Genomic DNA, 14,076 nt, shown 5'->3' with positions numbered 1-14,076 from the left:
TTCAAAGGATTGTTGTTGTATATTATTCATGGATGTAATTTTCAGGGAAATATCAACACAAGATATTGTATAAATAAAATAATGGATTATCTTGAAATTAAACCTGAACTTAGGATAAAATATAGAGTTTCTAAAAAAGCCAATAATAAATTAAATAACCTGTTTTTCAAATATATAAATGAATGATTTTTTACCTATTTGGGAAAATAAGATAAAATTTAACAACCATAAAAATCTCCCAAATTCATTAAGATGTCTCATAGTTGGTTCAAGTGGATGTGGAAAAACCTGCTTACTTTTAAAAATGCTCCTCACTCCCAACTTTTTAGATTATGATAATTTAATAATTTTCACAAAGTCGAGTTTTCAACCAGAGTATCAACTACTCTCACAAGGTTTTAATGCTGGTCTTCAAAAAGAAGATATAATAGGTTTATTTAAACGTCAAAAAACCTAAATGATTATAACATTGAAGATATAATTCAACTATTTTGTGATACACAGAGATGTAAAAAGAAATCAAATCTTATAACTTGTATTCTTAGTGATAATACGGATGATATACCGTCTCCCAAGATTTGGATAAATCAAAAAAGAACCTCGTTATCTTTGATGATTGTGTTAATGAGAGAAACCAAACGGTAATGGACAGCTACTACACAAGAGGGAGACATTCTTCTTGTAATTGTATTTATCTTAGTCAATCGTACTTTCAACTTCCTCGTCGTTCCATCAGAAACAATGCTAATACTTTTATTTTATTCAAGTTAAATTCAATAGATATCAATAATTTTTGGAGAGATAATTGTTCTACATTATGTAGTAAAAAGAAATTTGAGGATTATATGAAGCACACGACTGAAAAATATAAATATATTGTTGTGAAACAAGATGAGATATTAAGGGATATATTTTTTGTTTTATAAACAATTACATATATAAATGACAACTATTATTATAAATCTTGTGGGTAAATCTGCTTCTGGAAAAAACTTTCATAAATCAAGGTTCTTGTGTAGTACAAATGAGAATATTGTAAATTTACTTAAAAAACACCCCGTGATACGCATTGTATCAACAACAACTAGAGCAATAAGACCTGGAGAAGTAAAAGGTGAAGATTATCACTATATTTCAGTGGAGGAACATATGCGATTGAGGAATGAAGGACAAATATTTGAGGAGGTTTCTCTTGGTACAACAAAATATTCACATTGTAAGAGTGAGTTAAAGAAACTAAAATCTGGTGGTGTTGGGATATTAGAAACTAATCCAGAAGGAACGAGACAAATTATTAAATATCTGAGCGGAGTGAAGATTTTATCATTCGGTTTTGATGTTGATGAAGAAACTCAACACAAACGTATGAAAAGCAGAGATGCAAGGATTAGTGAAGAAGAAATTACAACTCGCATTAATGTTAATAAAGAATTTGATGAAATATTTAAAGAAAAGGATTTATTTGAACACATCTACTTGAATGATGAAGAAAAGGAAAATTTCCCTGTTGATCTTTACAATTCATTAAATGATATTTTACAATAAATAAATGGATACAAAAGAAAGAGCAAGAAGATTTAAGGAACATCAAGAGTTGGTTTCAAAAGTTGTAAAACAACAGGAAGACATAAAGAAGAAACCCAGACAGAAACTAACGGGCGAAGAAGCATTTGAAAAAAAACAAGAGAAATTTTTTAAACCACTTTTAAAAACTTCCCAAGAAAAAATGAAAGATGTTTCCACAGTTCCCACAGTAGAATATACTCCTAGAAAGCTTCAAATGTTAAAAGATTTCAGTCAAATGACGGAGGAAGAATTAGAGCATTTAGGAGAATTAGAATATGATGATGAAGGTTTATTTCAACAACTGGAAGAGATTAATCAACCCCCTGATTATATTGTGAATGCTGTTCAAAACAATGAATATTCAGCGGATTCAAAAACCAAAGCAGGACTCATTCCAACAGAACAACCAGCAATATTTCATCTTGTTCAAGAAAAGGTATTGATATTTAATGATGAATTAAGGTTCTTAAGTTCTGCTCAACCCCCTGTTAAACTAACTCCGAGATTAATGTTTCTTCTCACAAAAGATGGAAGACAAGGTTCAACTGTGAGGGATGAATCAAAGTATATTGATAAACCATTGGATATGGAAAATAATGATGATAGAGTATATATTGATTTGCTGAACACTCTAAATTATAAGGTTATTCTTTCTGGTAAAAGTAGGAAGAATGAGAAGGAGAAACACATTATTCAGGCTTTAAGTATCCTTGGTTCAGGTATTAGTTTTCTTCCAAATGACCCATCGCAATTAGTTAATAGACTGTTATTGTTGTTCGGCAGTAAGAAGGCTGGAAATAACAATTGTTTTAATGAAGCATCAGCCATTTTAGACCAGTTGATGAACATGAAAATAATTAATAAATCTCAATATAAAGACATTTTATCTCATATTAAATAAGATGAGAAGCACAATCCTGAGTTTTAATTTCACAACAAGCGACCACACATCTTCATTCCCATACCCACTACAACTTGACACAACAAAAGAATATGAAGCATCTTTATTGTCCATGGAGACTTATAATACCTTATTTAATATAACCGAGAAAAATGACAAGTTTAGTTATAATCCGGGAAGTGGATACAAAACGATAACAGTCTCTTCCAGAGCATACCAAATTTCTCAAATATCTTCCGAAATTGCTCGTCTTATGAAAGAACAGGGTGATGAACCAAAAAATATTATTATAAACATTCAAAAACATACTTCAAAATCAACGATTAAAGTTAAAAATAACTACAAGGTTGATTTCACAATTGATAATTCATTTAGAGAGTTATTAGGTTTCTCCTCAAAAAGATTGAAACTAATGGGACGTTTTACAGTGATAATGTCATTCAAATATCCTCAGGAATAAATTCGGTGTTAATTCACTGTGATTTGATTGATGGTGCTTATAATGATGGATTAAAAACAAATACAATATTTTCATTCAGCGCATACTCAACCCCAATTGGTTATAAATTCAATATGGAGCCTAAAAATTTGGTTTATCTACCTGTGTCAGGAAAAACCATACACAGAGTAAATTTTAGGATAACCGACCAAGATAATCGTGTGATCTCTTTTAATGGAGAAGTTATATCCATCAGAATTCACCTACGTGAAGTTTTTCAATAAATAAATACGATGGTTATTGTGAGGAAGCACGAGTTGGGAAAATATAAAATAATTACAGGGGATGGGATGTTCCTTTCCCCGTACTACAAGGGTGAAGGTATGTATCTTGGTAGAGGATACTATAAACCTAAGAGACAAAGGGGTGTTGGACATCAATTTAGAGGAGATGGGATAATTGATACTCTCATGGGTATTGGTTCAACTATTCTTAAACATAAAGACCTAATTGGTTCAACTGCTTCTGCTGTGGGAAATGTAGCAGGTGCTGTAAAGAGTATAAAAGATGCTCAGAAAGAATCTCATAAATTACAAGCAATAAAAGAAATTAAGAAAGGTAAAACTCAGTTGTCCCCCAAGAACGACAGAAAATAATTCAAATACTTGGATCAGGGTTTCAAAAGTTTTAACATCTTTTTTCCTAAATAAATACAAGTATGGAAGCAATTGATAGTATCTATGATTTGGATGATACTATTATTATCTCAAACTCCACTAAAAAAGAAGATTACTTCAAGGTAAATGCAATAACTGGAACAGACTGGAATACAAATGGTACAAAAAGTTTTGAAATAAATAATCAACAAACCTATTTGAATCTCTCCGAAAGTTTCTTGTTGTGTAAATTTAAATTCACTAAGGCTGGGAATAACACAAACGCTACACTTGTAAATGATTTCTTCTGGAAAATGTTTGATAGTGTGCGATTGTATATTGGAACACAAGAAGTTGAAGCGGTTGATTATGTCTCTGCTGTATCTGAAATGATGAAATTTACACTCTATACATTCAGTGATAGAATGGGAAAGGGGTCTGTCGAAGGTTTTATTCCTGATATGTCAACGGGAACAAACACAGACCCTGGATATATTCAAAGGAAAGGAATGTATAATGATGATACAAAAGCAGAAAATAGTTTTACTGTGGCAGTTCCTCTTAAAGGTATATTTGGATTTTGTGATTATGATAAAGTTCTGTATGGTCTTAAAATTAGATTTCAACTACAAAGGAATGATAATGAAAATAGATTGCTTTTTGGTGTTGGTAATGCTTTTGGTGATCAGAATAAATTTGTAATTGAGGAGATGAGTTGGTATATCAGTGAATATACTCCTAATCTTAAAACAGAAGAGATGTTGAATCGAAGACTTAACTCAAAGAGACCACTCAGTGTATCATACCTCAAAAGAAGATGTCAACACGTTAAACTCAATCAAACTACTTACACGTGGAATTTGGGTGTTCTGGAAGGAAAGCCACGATATCTGTGGATGATTTTTAAAAAGCCAGATGGTGATACTGCGACTGATAAGAATAATGCATTGAGTGATAATGCTAAGGTGAAACAACTTCGCGTTTCTCTAGATGGAACATTTTATCCACGAGATAGATTGGAAATTAATTGGGAAAAAAATGATTTTGCTGAAGCATACAAGTCTTACCAAAAGGTGTGTGAAAGTAATGGAAATAAAGAACCTATTTTGGATATGACAGCATTTAAAAGTTTGTATACAATCTATACGTTTGACCTGAGCGCTCAAAAAGAAACTATAAAGTCTAATCGAGTGGATACTTCCCTATACATTGAAAGAGGAGAGAGTGAAGAAGTTGATACATATTGTTTGCTTTTGGAAGAAACAGAATTGCAGATTAATACAGATAATGGTGTGATGATTAGTCTCACATAATTTTTTTGTTAAATAAATGAGTGGCAAAGTACCAACTGGGGTATATGTTAATCAAATCAATCTTCATAAACTATCATCTTGTGTTCAAAATCAAAAGCCTTGTACGATTAACGTTAATACAATTCAGAGAAAAGGAGCAGTAAGAATTGATGTTTTGCTCACAAGAGAACAGGTTAAAATCTTGAATGACACTGACTCACTTAAAATTAAAATGACAAAACCAATGTTGAAAAAATATTCAATAAGAGAGACGAGTGGAGGATTTCTCCCATTTCTAATTCCTTTATTTGCTGGTTTAAGTGCGGTTGGAGCATTGACGGGTGGTATTTCAACAGCGATCAAAACTGCCAACGAAAGGAAGGCTCAACTCCAGGCTCAAAAAGAATTGGAAAGACATAACAAAGAGTTGGAGAAACAAATTAGTGGAAGTGGTGTAATTGTAGATTTTGCTGAAAAACTTGAAGGTCTGCCTGATAAAGCGAGATTGTTAGTTGGAGATATGCTTTCTTCTATAGCACAAGCAGGTGTAAAATTAACGAAAAGAGGTAATGGATTATATCTTTCTAATAAATAAATGAGCATTGATGAGTGGTTGAAAGAATTTGGAAAGAATACAACATCAAATTTACAACTTGCCAAATATTGTAAGAAATTAAAAATTCATAATGTGGTTATTTGTATGAGAGATGAATTAACAAATGTGTCGAAACATACAAAGAATATTATTATGAACTTAGAAGATAATGATGGGAACGGTTCTCATTGGGTTTGTATTTTTAATAGTCAAGACAAATATTATTTTGATAGTTTTGGTCTTCCACCACCTGTTGAAGTCATAAAATTCTTACAGAATGGTGTTTATCAAACATTTCAAGTCCAAGAATTAAATTCCAAGTGTTGTGGTCAATTATGTCTATATGTGTTATTTCAACTCAACAAAAATAAAAAATTTTATGATATTATTTTTAATCTAATATAAATGACTTATGTTGGTAAAGATGGTTCTATCTTTGGTGTATCTCAAGAACTGGATATTGATTTATCAAATTATTACACAAAGGCACAGGCTGAACGACATAAATATAATATAAACAAAAATATTAACATGAAAAATGTTTATAAATTAAAAATTATCCAAGCCCGACTGACGCGAATGACTTGGTGAGATTAAGCGATTTATCACAATATATATACTTAAATAAAACGGCTGTGTATTCTAAAGATACAGAAGTGTTGATATTATCTCCAGGTCATACAGAATTCACAGTTCGAATTAAAATAAATTTTTATAAAGAAGGGCGTATCGTTTGTATGAGAATAGAACAATGGGGGTATGATATGAATGATTTAGGGTATAATTGGTCATTTAAAATTAACCTCGAAGACCTGGAACAATTAAATCAGTCTCGTAAGGAAGAATATTATCCACTTGGTATCGAGAATGAGTTTTGTGGAGCCACGATTAGTAAACAACAAATAAAAGAATTTAATAAGGGTAAATATAATAATGGTTTTGCCCTTGTTTATCTCATGAAAACAGAAAAAACAGGATTATATATAATAAGTAAGGAAATACAAAATGATTTAACTATGGGAAGATGGGGAGGTGTTTCGTGCCATAATATTATTCTAACATATATTTCTAATACATAAATGACAGCAAGAAGGCTTCAAGAAAATTATCATTTCTGTGTTCAAGCATACCTTCAAGAAAAGGGTATTCGGTATTTTAATAAATATGTTCTACAACATAAGAATGAGGTATTTTCAATAAAAGATTGGCATTATGCTGATGTTGATAAACCAACAACTTTAGATTTAATTAGAATGTTAAATAATGAAAAAATTATAAGGTTAAGAAAAGGTAAGGCTCTTTTAGAAATTCAAAAGAAATTTTATTGGTATCCTGTTGTAAAAAAAATTATTTTGGATACAGGAATAACAAGAAATCCTGATGAATATATGTATAATATTCTATGGGGTGTAAACGATTCAAGTATAGTAAGGGATGAGGAAGGAGTTAAAGAAGAGAGGGAAGAGGAGGAAAAGGAGGAGGAGGAGAGAGAGAAGGAGGAAAGAGAGAAGAGAGAGAGGGAGGAAAGAGAGAGAATGAATACATATCAAAATATGGAAACCAGTGAGATTCAAAAAAGAATAGAGGTATTAAAGAAATTAACTTATCTCACCAGGGAGGAATACAAAGAATTAAAAAGTCTATTTGCAATACTTTCAACAAGACTATCGACATCGAGAAGACATGTATTTTAATTCAAGTTTTTCTTAAATAAATGGAGGAGAGAGTGAAGGCATTTCTAAGGATTCTTTATGTTTTAAAAATTAAGATTCAAATGTGCATGTTGGAAACTAAAAAGGTTTTTGCACTCTGCAGAAATTTTTCTCATAAATAAATGAGTTATTGTCTCAAATGTAAAAAGAAAACTAATACTAAAAATATTTCATATATTAAAAGTAAAAATAACAGGGTTATACAAAAAGGTATATGTTCGGTGTGTGGTTCAAAAAAAAATCAATTTATCTCCAAACACAAACTCGGAGGAGATATACAAAAGTTTTTAACAGGAAGTAAATTTACAACTACTGGAATACCAGGGGAATTACATCTTCCAGGGTATTCTTTCTGTGGTCCAGGCACAAACTTGGATAAAAGATTAGATGAGGCAGACAATCCTAAATCTTGGAGTAAACCAATCAATAGAGTTGATGAAGTGTGCATGAGACACGATATTGATTATGGGAATACCACAACGTTGGAAGAAAAGCATGAAGCCGATAGAGAAATGTTATATAATTTGTCTCTGATACAAAATCCAACCTTGAGAGAAAAAGTTGATAGGTTCATCGTGAAGAAGATGATTAGTGCTAAATTGAAACTTGGACTTGGAAATTCAAAAAGCTTATAGGCTCTAATGATGTCATTAAGACTGAAGAGCAATTAGCTGATGAATTACATAAACCAATATTCACAAAGTTTCAGAGAAGGAAAGTTTATTCCAAGGAAGTTGATTATATCTGGTCTGCTGATTTGATTGAACTCAATAATGATAAGGGGTACAAGTATGCTTTAACCGTTATTGATTTGAGGAGTAGATATGCGTGGGTTGTCCCTTTAAAAAACAAAACAGGTAATACTCTTATGTTAGCTTTTCAACAGATATTTAATAAAAGTAAGAGAAAACCTAAGAAATTGTGGACTGATGAGGGTAGAGAGTTTTATAACAAGACATTTATGAATTTTTTTAAAAATAACAGTATTACATTATACAGTACCTTTAATGAAGGGAAGGCAGTTGTTGTTGAACGTTTTAATCGTACCTTAAAAGAGAGACTATATAAAAAATTCACACAACTCGGTTCACAACAATGGTTATCTTTTATTCAGGATATTGTGGATAAGTATAATGACACGATTCACACGTCAACGAATATGAAGCCATCAGAAACATTTACAAAATTAAAATATGAAAAAGAGATTAATGTTAGAAAACCTAAGTTCAAAGTTGGTGATATCGTAAGAATATATAGGTGGAAATCTCATTTTGAAAAGGGTTTTACTGAACGATGGACGAAAGAACTTTTTAAAATTGTTGATGTAATAGATACAGTTCCTTGGACTTATAAAATATATGATTTGGAAGGGGAAGAGATTTTAGGTTCATTTTATTCACAGGAATTACAAAAGACAAAACTAAGCAGATAATACACCTTTGTGGACACTAGAGGGACAAGTATATAATGTGTGTCAAGGGGGACGTTCTTAGATCTGTGAACCCCAAACACAGAATCCTCAACTGAATAGTCAAGGCTTAACTTTTGTTTGTTGATGTGTATGTGTGTGTGTGTCCCAACCCTCACATTCAAAATCTCAACCCCAACCCTCACATTCAAAATCTCAACCCCAACTCAATCCTCACCCAACACAGTCTTTTTCAAAATGAGATTTCCACCTATATATATATATATATATATATATATATATATATATATATATATATATATATATATATATATATATATATATATATATATATATATATATATATATATATATATATATATATATATATATATATATATATATATTTTTACGTTTTTTTTTCTCTTCTTCCAATTATGGCTTTTATGGCTTTCAGGTTTGATGACGTAAAGAGAGGGAGTATGCCTGCACTTTCTTGCCAGTACTTTCTTGATCTTGCTCCCATCAAGCACCATCCGACAAAAAACTACATCGATAGGTTTAGATCCCAAAGAGTGATAGCAACTCCAAAAGTCTCCAAAATATAAATAAATAAAATAATAATAATAATAAATAAATAAATAAATAAATAAAAGCCCCCAAAAAAGTTTCAAGTGTCCAACATAAACCCAACTTTCCAAGTCTTCAAGGTATAACCACATTCCCGTTGAGTTTCCAAGATATGTATCACATTGTGAGTTATCAATCCAGAACCCACATTTCAAGTATTCAAAGTAAAACCAACTTACAAAGTCTCTTAAGGATAACTCATTTACTGATTTTTTCAAAATTTGTGAGTCTCCAAGGTAGGACCCATATTTAGAACCATCTTGGCAGAACCCTTTTCCTGAGTCTCCAAGGTAGTTATTTAAACCATCAAGGCAGAACTCATTTACTGATTTTTTCAAAATTTGTGAGTCTCCAAGGTAGGCCCCATATTTAGAACCATCTTGGCAGAACCCTTTTCCTGAGTCTCCAAGGTAGTTATTAAAACCATCAAGGCAGAACTCATTTACTGATTTTTTCAAAATTTGTGAGTCTCCAAGGTAAAACTTGTATTCTGGCTCATCAAGGTATAACTTGTTCAGTGGGTATTGTCTTGATAACTCACAATGAGTACTATTGCTGTAAAACTCTTTTTCAGGATTTTGCTGGTCTCCAAGGTATAACTCTTTGGTTGGGTCATCAAGGACGAACTCGTTCTGTGGGTCTTGGTCGCTCATAAGGTCTTCAACCAAGCCAACAATTTCGCCCCAAGTTGTAGCAAAAGCAGTATTTTCATTTCGTATTTCAGACACAATTTCCTGTGAGAGAAAATAATAATGTATTAATTAAGTTATTTAATTATTAAATGAGTATGCTTCAATCAAAGTTTGAAAATAGGAAAATAAAAAATCTTACCTCAATAGATAAGAGGTTTGAATCCAGTTCATCAACTTGAAGGTTTAGTTCCATAGAAGACAGAGAGTTCCAAGGAACACCAAAGTCATCCCACTCAAGGTCTTCAACCAAGCCAACAATTTCCCCCAAGTTGTAGCAAAAGCAGTATTTTCAGAGACAATTTCCTGTGAGAGAAAATAATAATGTATTAATTAAGTTATTTAATTATTAAATGAGTATGCTTCAATCAAAGTTTGAAAATAGGAAAATAAAAAATCTTACCTCAATAGATAAGAGGTTTGAATCCAGTTCATCAACTTGAAGGTTTAGTTCCATAGAAGACAGAGAGTTTGAGACAAGCACACAGAACACCATTGCCAGCAAGAACAAATGTTTAAAATGGAGCCTGGGTTTGAAGCTTTTATAGAGAAAGACTGGTGGGTGTGGTTTCCTTTGGAAATTCCCTGGGCAAGCCTAGGCAAGCCTTCATTGGGAAATTTTTCAAAACCATAACATCCTGTAATTTTCTAGTGATTTCTTTGTGAGTCAGAGATGAACTGGAAATGATGTAAGAGTGGGCGGGGCTTAGCAAAAGTAGGCGGAGCTTAGGAAAAGTGGGCGTGGCTTAGAAAAAATACCTTATGAAAAGTGGGCGGAGCTTAGCAAAAGTGGGTGGGGCTTAGGAAAAGTGGGCGTGGCTTAGAAAAAATACCTTATGAAAAGTGGGCGGAGCTTAGCAAAAGTGGGCGGAGCTTAGGAAAAGTGGGCGTGGCTTAGAAAAAATACCTTATGAAAAGTGGGCGGAGCTTAGCAAAAGTGGGCGGAGCTTAGGAAAAGTGGGCGTGGCTTAACAAAAAATAACCTGTGGCTCAGGAGGTGGTCAAACAAGAGCATTAAGAGAAGTTAATCATTTCGTAATGACACAAAAGGGGTATCTTAAAAAATATAAAGATTCAAATGTTTTGTTTGTCAATATTTTAGATGGGGATTATTGTGCAAAGAAAATTAAACTATTGAAGGAATTTGAGAATGAACAAATCTTTATAGGTTCAATGAGTGAGCTGTTCAACCCCCAGGTGTTCAATTCAATGAGGTTCAACCTCCAAGTTAAAAGGGGAGACAAATAAATATACCTTGGGATAAAAAGGGGATTTATTTTTAGGGAAAAAAAATATAAATCGCTGAAAATCCCCCATTCATTTACATGGGGAAAAGTGAGCCAGAATCAGTATTCTTACCCTACTTCTGTCTGTCCCGAGCATAGCTCTGTGGGTTTTGATCCGATCCTGACAAAATTTTGGTGGGAGGTTTATATGATGATCTAGTTGTGTGTTCCTGAAAATTGGCGTGGTTCGCTCATTATGGGTGGAGCCACGCCCAAAAAACATATTTTTAGGGGGTAAACGACTTCAATTTGCATCTTCTCATTGGGGGTTTGTCGAATCTGACAGGGGTTTTGGTATTTGGTAAGCCCAATGGCACCTGCATAGCCCCACGGAGCTCGATTTTTCATTTTTGTCCCAAGGTCAAGGCCACAAGGTCAGGAACTTAGAAAATAGCGAATTGTGTTTCTAGGGGGTAGCCGATTTCAATTTGCATCTTCTCTGAGGGTGTTTGTCGAATCTGGCAGGGGTTTCGGTATTTCGTTAGCCCAATGGCACCTGCATCGCCCCACGGATCTAGATTTTTCATTTTCGTCCCAAGGTCAAGGTCACGAACTTATTAAATTGTGAATTTTGACGTAAAAAATTTTTCTTCGCTGAGGGGTTTGTCGAATCTGGCAGGGGAATCGGTATTTGGTTAGCCCAATGGCACCTGCATAGCCCCATGGATCTCGATTTTTCATTTTCGTCCCAAGGTCAAGGTCACAAGGTCAGGAACTTAGAAAATTGCGAATTGTGTTTTTAGGGGGTAGCCAATTTCAATTTGCATCTTCTCCGAGGGGGTTTGTTGAATCTGGCAGGGGTTTTGGTATTTGGTTAGCCCAATGGCACCTGCATAGCCCTACGGAGCTCGATTTTTCATTTTCCTCCCAAGGTCAAGGTCACAAGGTCACGAACTTAGAAAATTGCGAATTTTGACATAAAAATCCATCTTCTCCAAGGGGTTTGTCGAATCTGGCAGGGGTTTCGGTATTTGGTGAGCCCAATGGCACCTGCATAGCCCCACTGAGCTCGATTTTTCATTTTCGTGTCAAGGTCAAGGTCACAAACTTAGAAAATTTCGAATTTTGACATAAAATCATATAACCGCCCAAACTTTGAGAGCTCAGGTGACAATATTTTTTATGCATAATCTTGAGGTCATTCCCCACCTAAAGTCTTAAAACCATTTTGCTCTATCTCGAACACCTTGCCCGTGGCGCCCCCTTCAAGTTTGTTTTTACGCTGATTTCATCAAAGTATGGATAATCCGAGGAGTGCGAAATGTCATATAGCCTATATGACGTTATATTGTTCCTGGAATGTTCCAGAGGAAGTTTTGCACCAAAGGTCATAATTCTTGACCTTTAAAGTTCACAAAGGTCAAATTTTCAAAGGTGTGGGAATCGAACTGGGTTTTTCAACCTTCTTCGATGAACTAACTCCATTAAGCTATATCACGTATCCCGTTTCCTTATTTTAATGTCCACAACATTGTTTTCTGACCTTTAAAGGTTATGCAAAGGTCAAATTTTGAAAGTTGTTGAACGAAACCGGGTTTTCGACATTTTGCAACTGATAACCTGTCACTCGTACCACATCATGTTGATCATTCTTATAACTTGGTCAAACATTATCACATTGTCTCATCCTTGACTTCTGAAACAACCTACATCGTCAAATACCACTCGTGAACAATTGTCGTCTTCAGACTTGTTCCGTCTTTTAGTCTGATTGCCCAACAGGAATCCCAGATTCTGTGGTCCGTGACGTTCTTTTCGCGTGTAATATTCAATATTACTGATTGGGCAACTTTTCAGGGATCGACTGCCTTTCTTCATACTAACCCTTGCAGTACAGTCATCCACAACATTTACCTGATACTGAGCATTTTGCACGAGTAAACCATTTGTATGGTGGGTAGTTCCTTTTCCAGTTTGTGTTTCCTGGCCAAAATCGATATTGTCCCAAACAATAGTTGTTGGCACATGCCGAGAGAAACCTGCGGGAATGGAATTGGCAGACTGCTGGATCTGTAGTTCAGCTAGGCAAATCTCATAACGGAAAACGGTTTCCCGTGATGCACAATGACCAAATTTGTTCATCACGTTCAGAAACTGGGATGACCCTGTCAAATGACGAATGGTCATACCCAAACACAGAGACTTGGGTGTTTTTTTTTTTTACCTTTGGATGCAAGCAGGATAATGTCCTGGCAAAGTGAAAATATTGTTGTAGATTTCCCCCCGTCGATGTGCGAAAGACCGCGTCTAACCAATAGCGGTCGCTTCTCCCACCGAACGGACAATCCATTCGCGGCTTTCCGGATCAACGCCGGAAACCAGCCACGGGTGTGTTTTTAACGACACCACAACCTTGTCCGCACTCTACCCGCGCTACAGGGTCCGATCACCAAATCTTCCATTTACCTAATTATTCGCGCGGGTAGGTTACAGAGAGATTGTACCTCAACGGGACCGCTTGGAAACGAGCCGCTTCAGCAGCTCGCTTCCTTTTGGGATAACCAAGCGGGGTATTATTGCGCAGTCCCGTTGGACCCGATCACTTTACCGGCTATTTAAAAACCAACTATATTCTGAATGCAAGATGGGGCAGCTCAATGCGCACACCAGCGCGGCAACTCGCAACCTGCGCTTTCCCCATGACGTCATGGCAGCTGTTCGCGTTTCTCGCACCTCGTCCATTATCGGACGGCACCATCCGGCAGGGATTTCCCTCCTGCCGGATTCCAACCATGCAGCCGCGACATCACCCGGTGCATCCAAAGCAAACCTCGCGTTTCGAGGGTTTCCCCACGCGAGCACATGTGCTCTGCTCGTCGGAGCTTCACACACACACACTCGCCTGGAAAACCCGTCCGGTCCAAATCCATGTCCAGCCTACCTTATGTCCGTCTGTGGGATC

The 14,076-nt window shown here is 34.9% G+C and overlaps 1 long non-coding RNA gene across 1 annotated transcript in view; it reads right to left on the bottom strand.

Moving 5' to 3' along the window:
- Window positions 1-8,090: 8,090 nt before the first annotated feature.
- LOC147012332 (uncharacterized) overlaps window positions 8,091-14,076 on the bottom strand; it is a 294,843-nt gene continuing 288,857 nt past the window's right edge. The window contains exon 3 of the long non-coding RNA XR_015051570.1: window positions 8,091-8,598. This is a non-coding gene — a long non-coding RNA (uncharacterized LOC147012332). The remainder of the gene's footprint in view (window positions 8,599-14,076) is intronic.

Source organism: Eptatretus burgeri, chromosome 15 (genome assembly GCF_056783735.1).
Source record: "Eptatretus burgeri isolate ZD-2024b chromosome 15, Ebu_testis_v1, whole genome shotgun sequence".
Taxonomy (NCBI): Eukaryota; Metazoa; Chordata; class Myxini; order Myxiniformes; family Myxinidae; genus Eptatretus; species Eptatretus burgeri.
The sequence above is the reverse complement of the archived record's forward strand: the minus strand, read 5'-3'. Positions and strand labels throughout refer to the sequence as shown.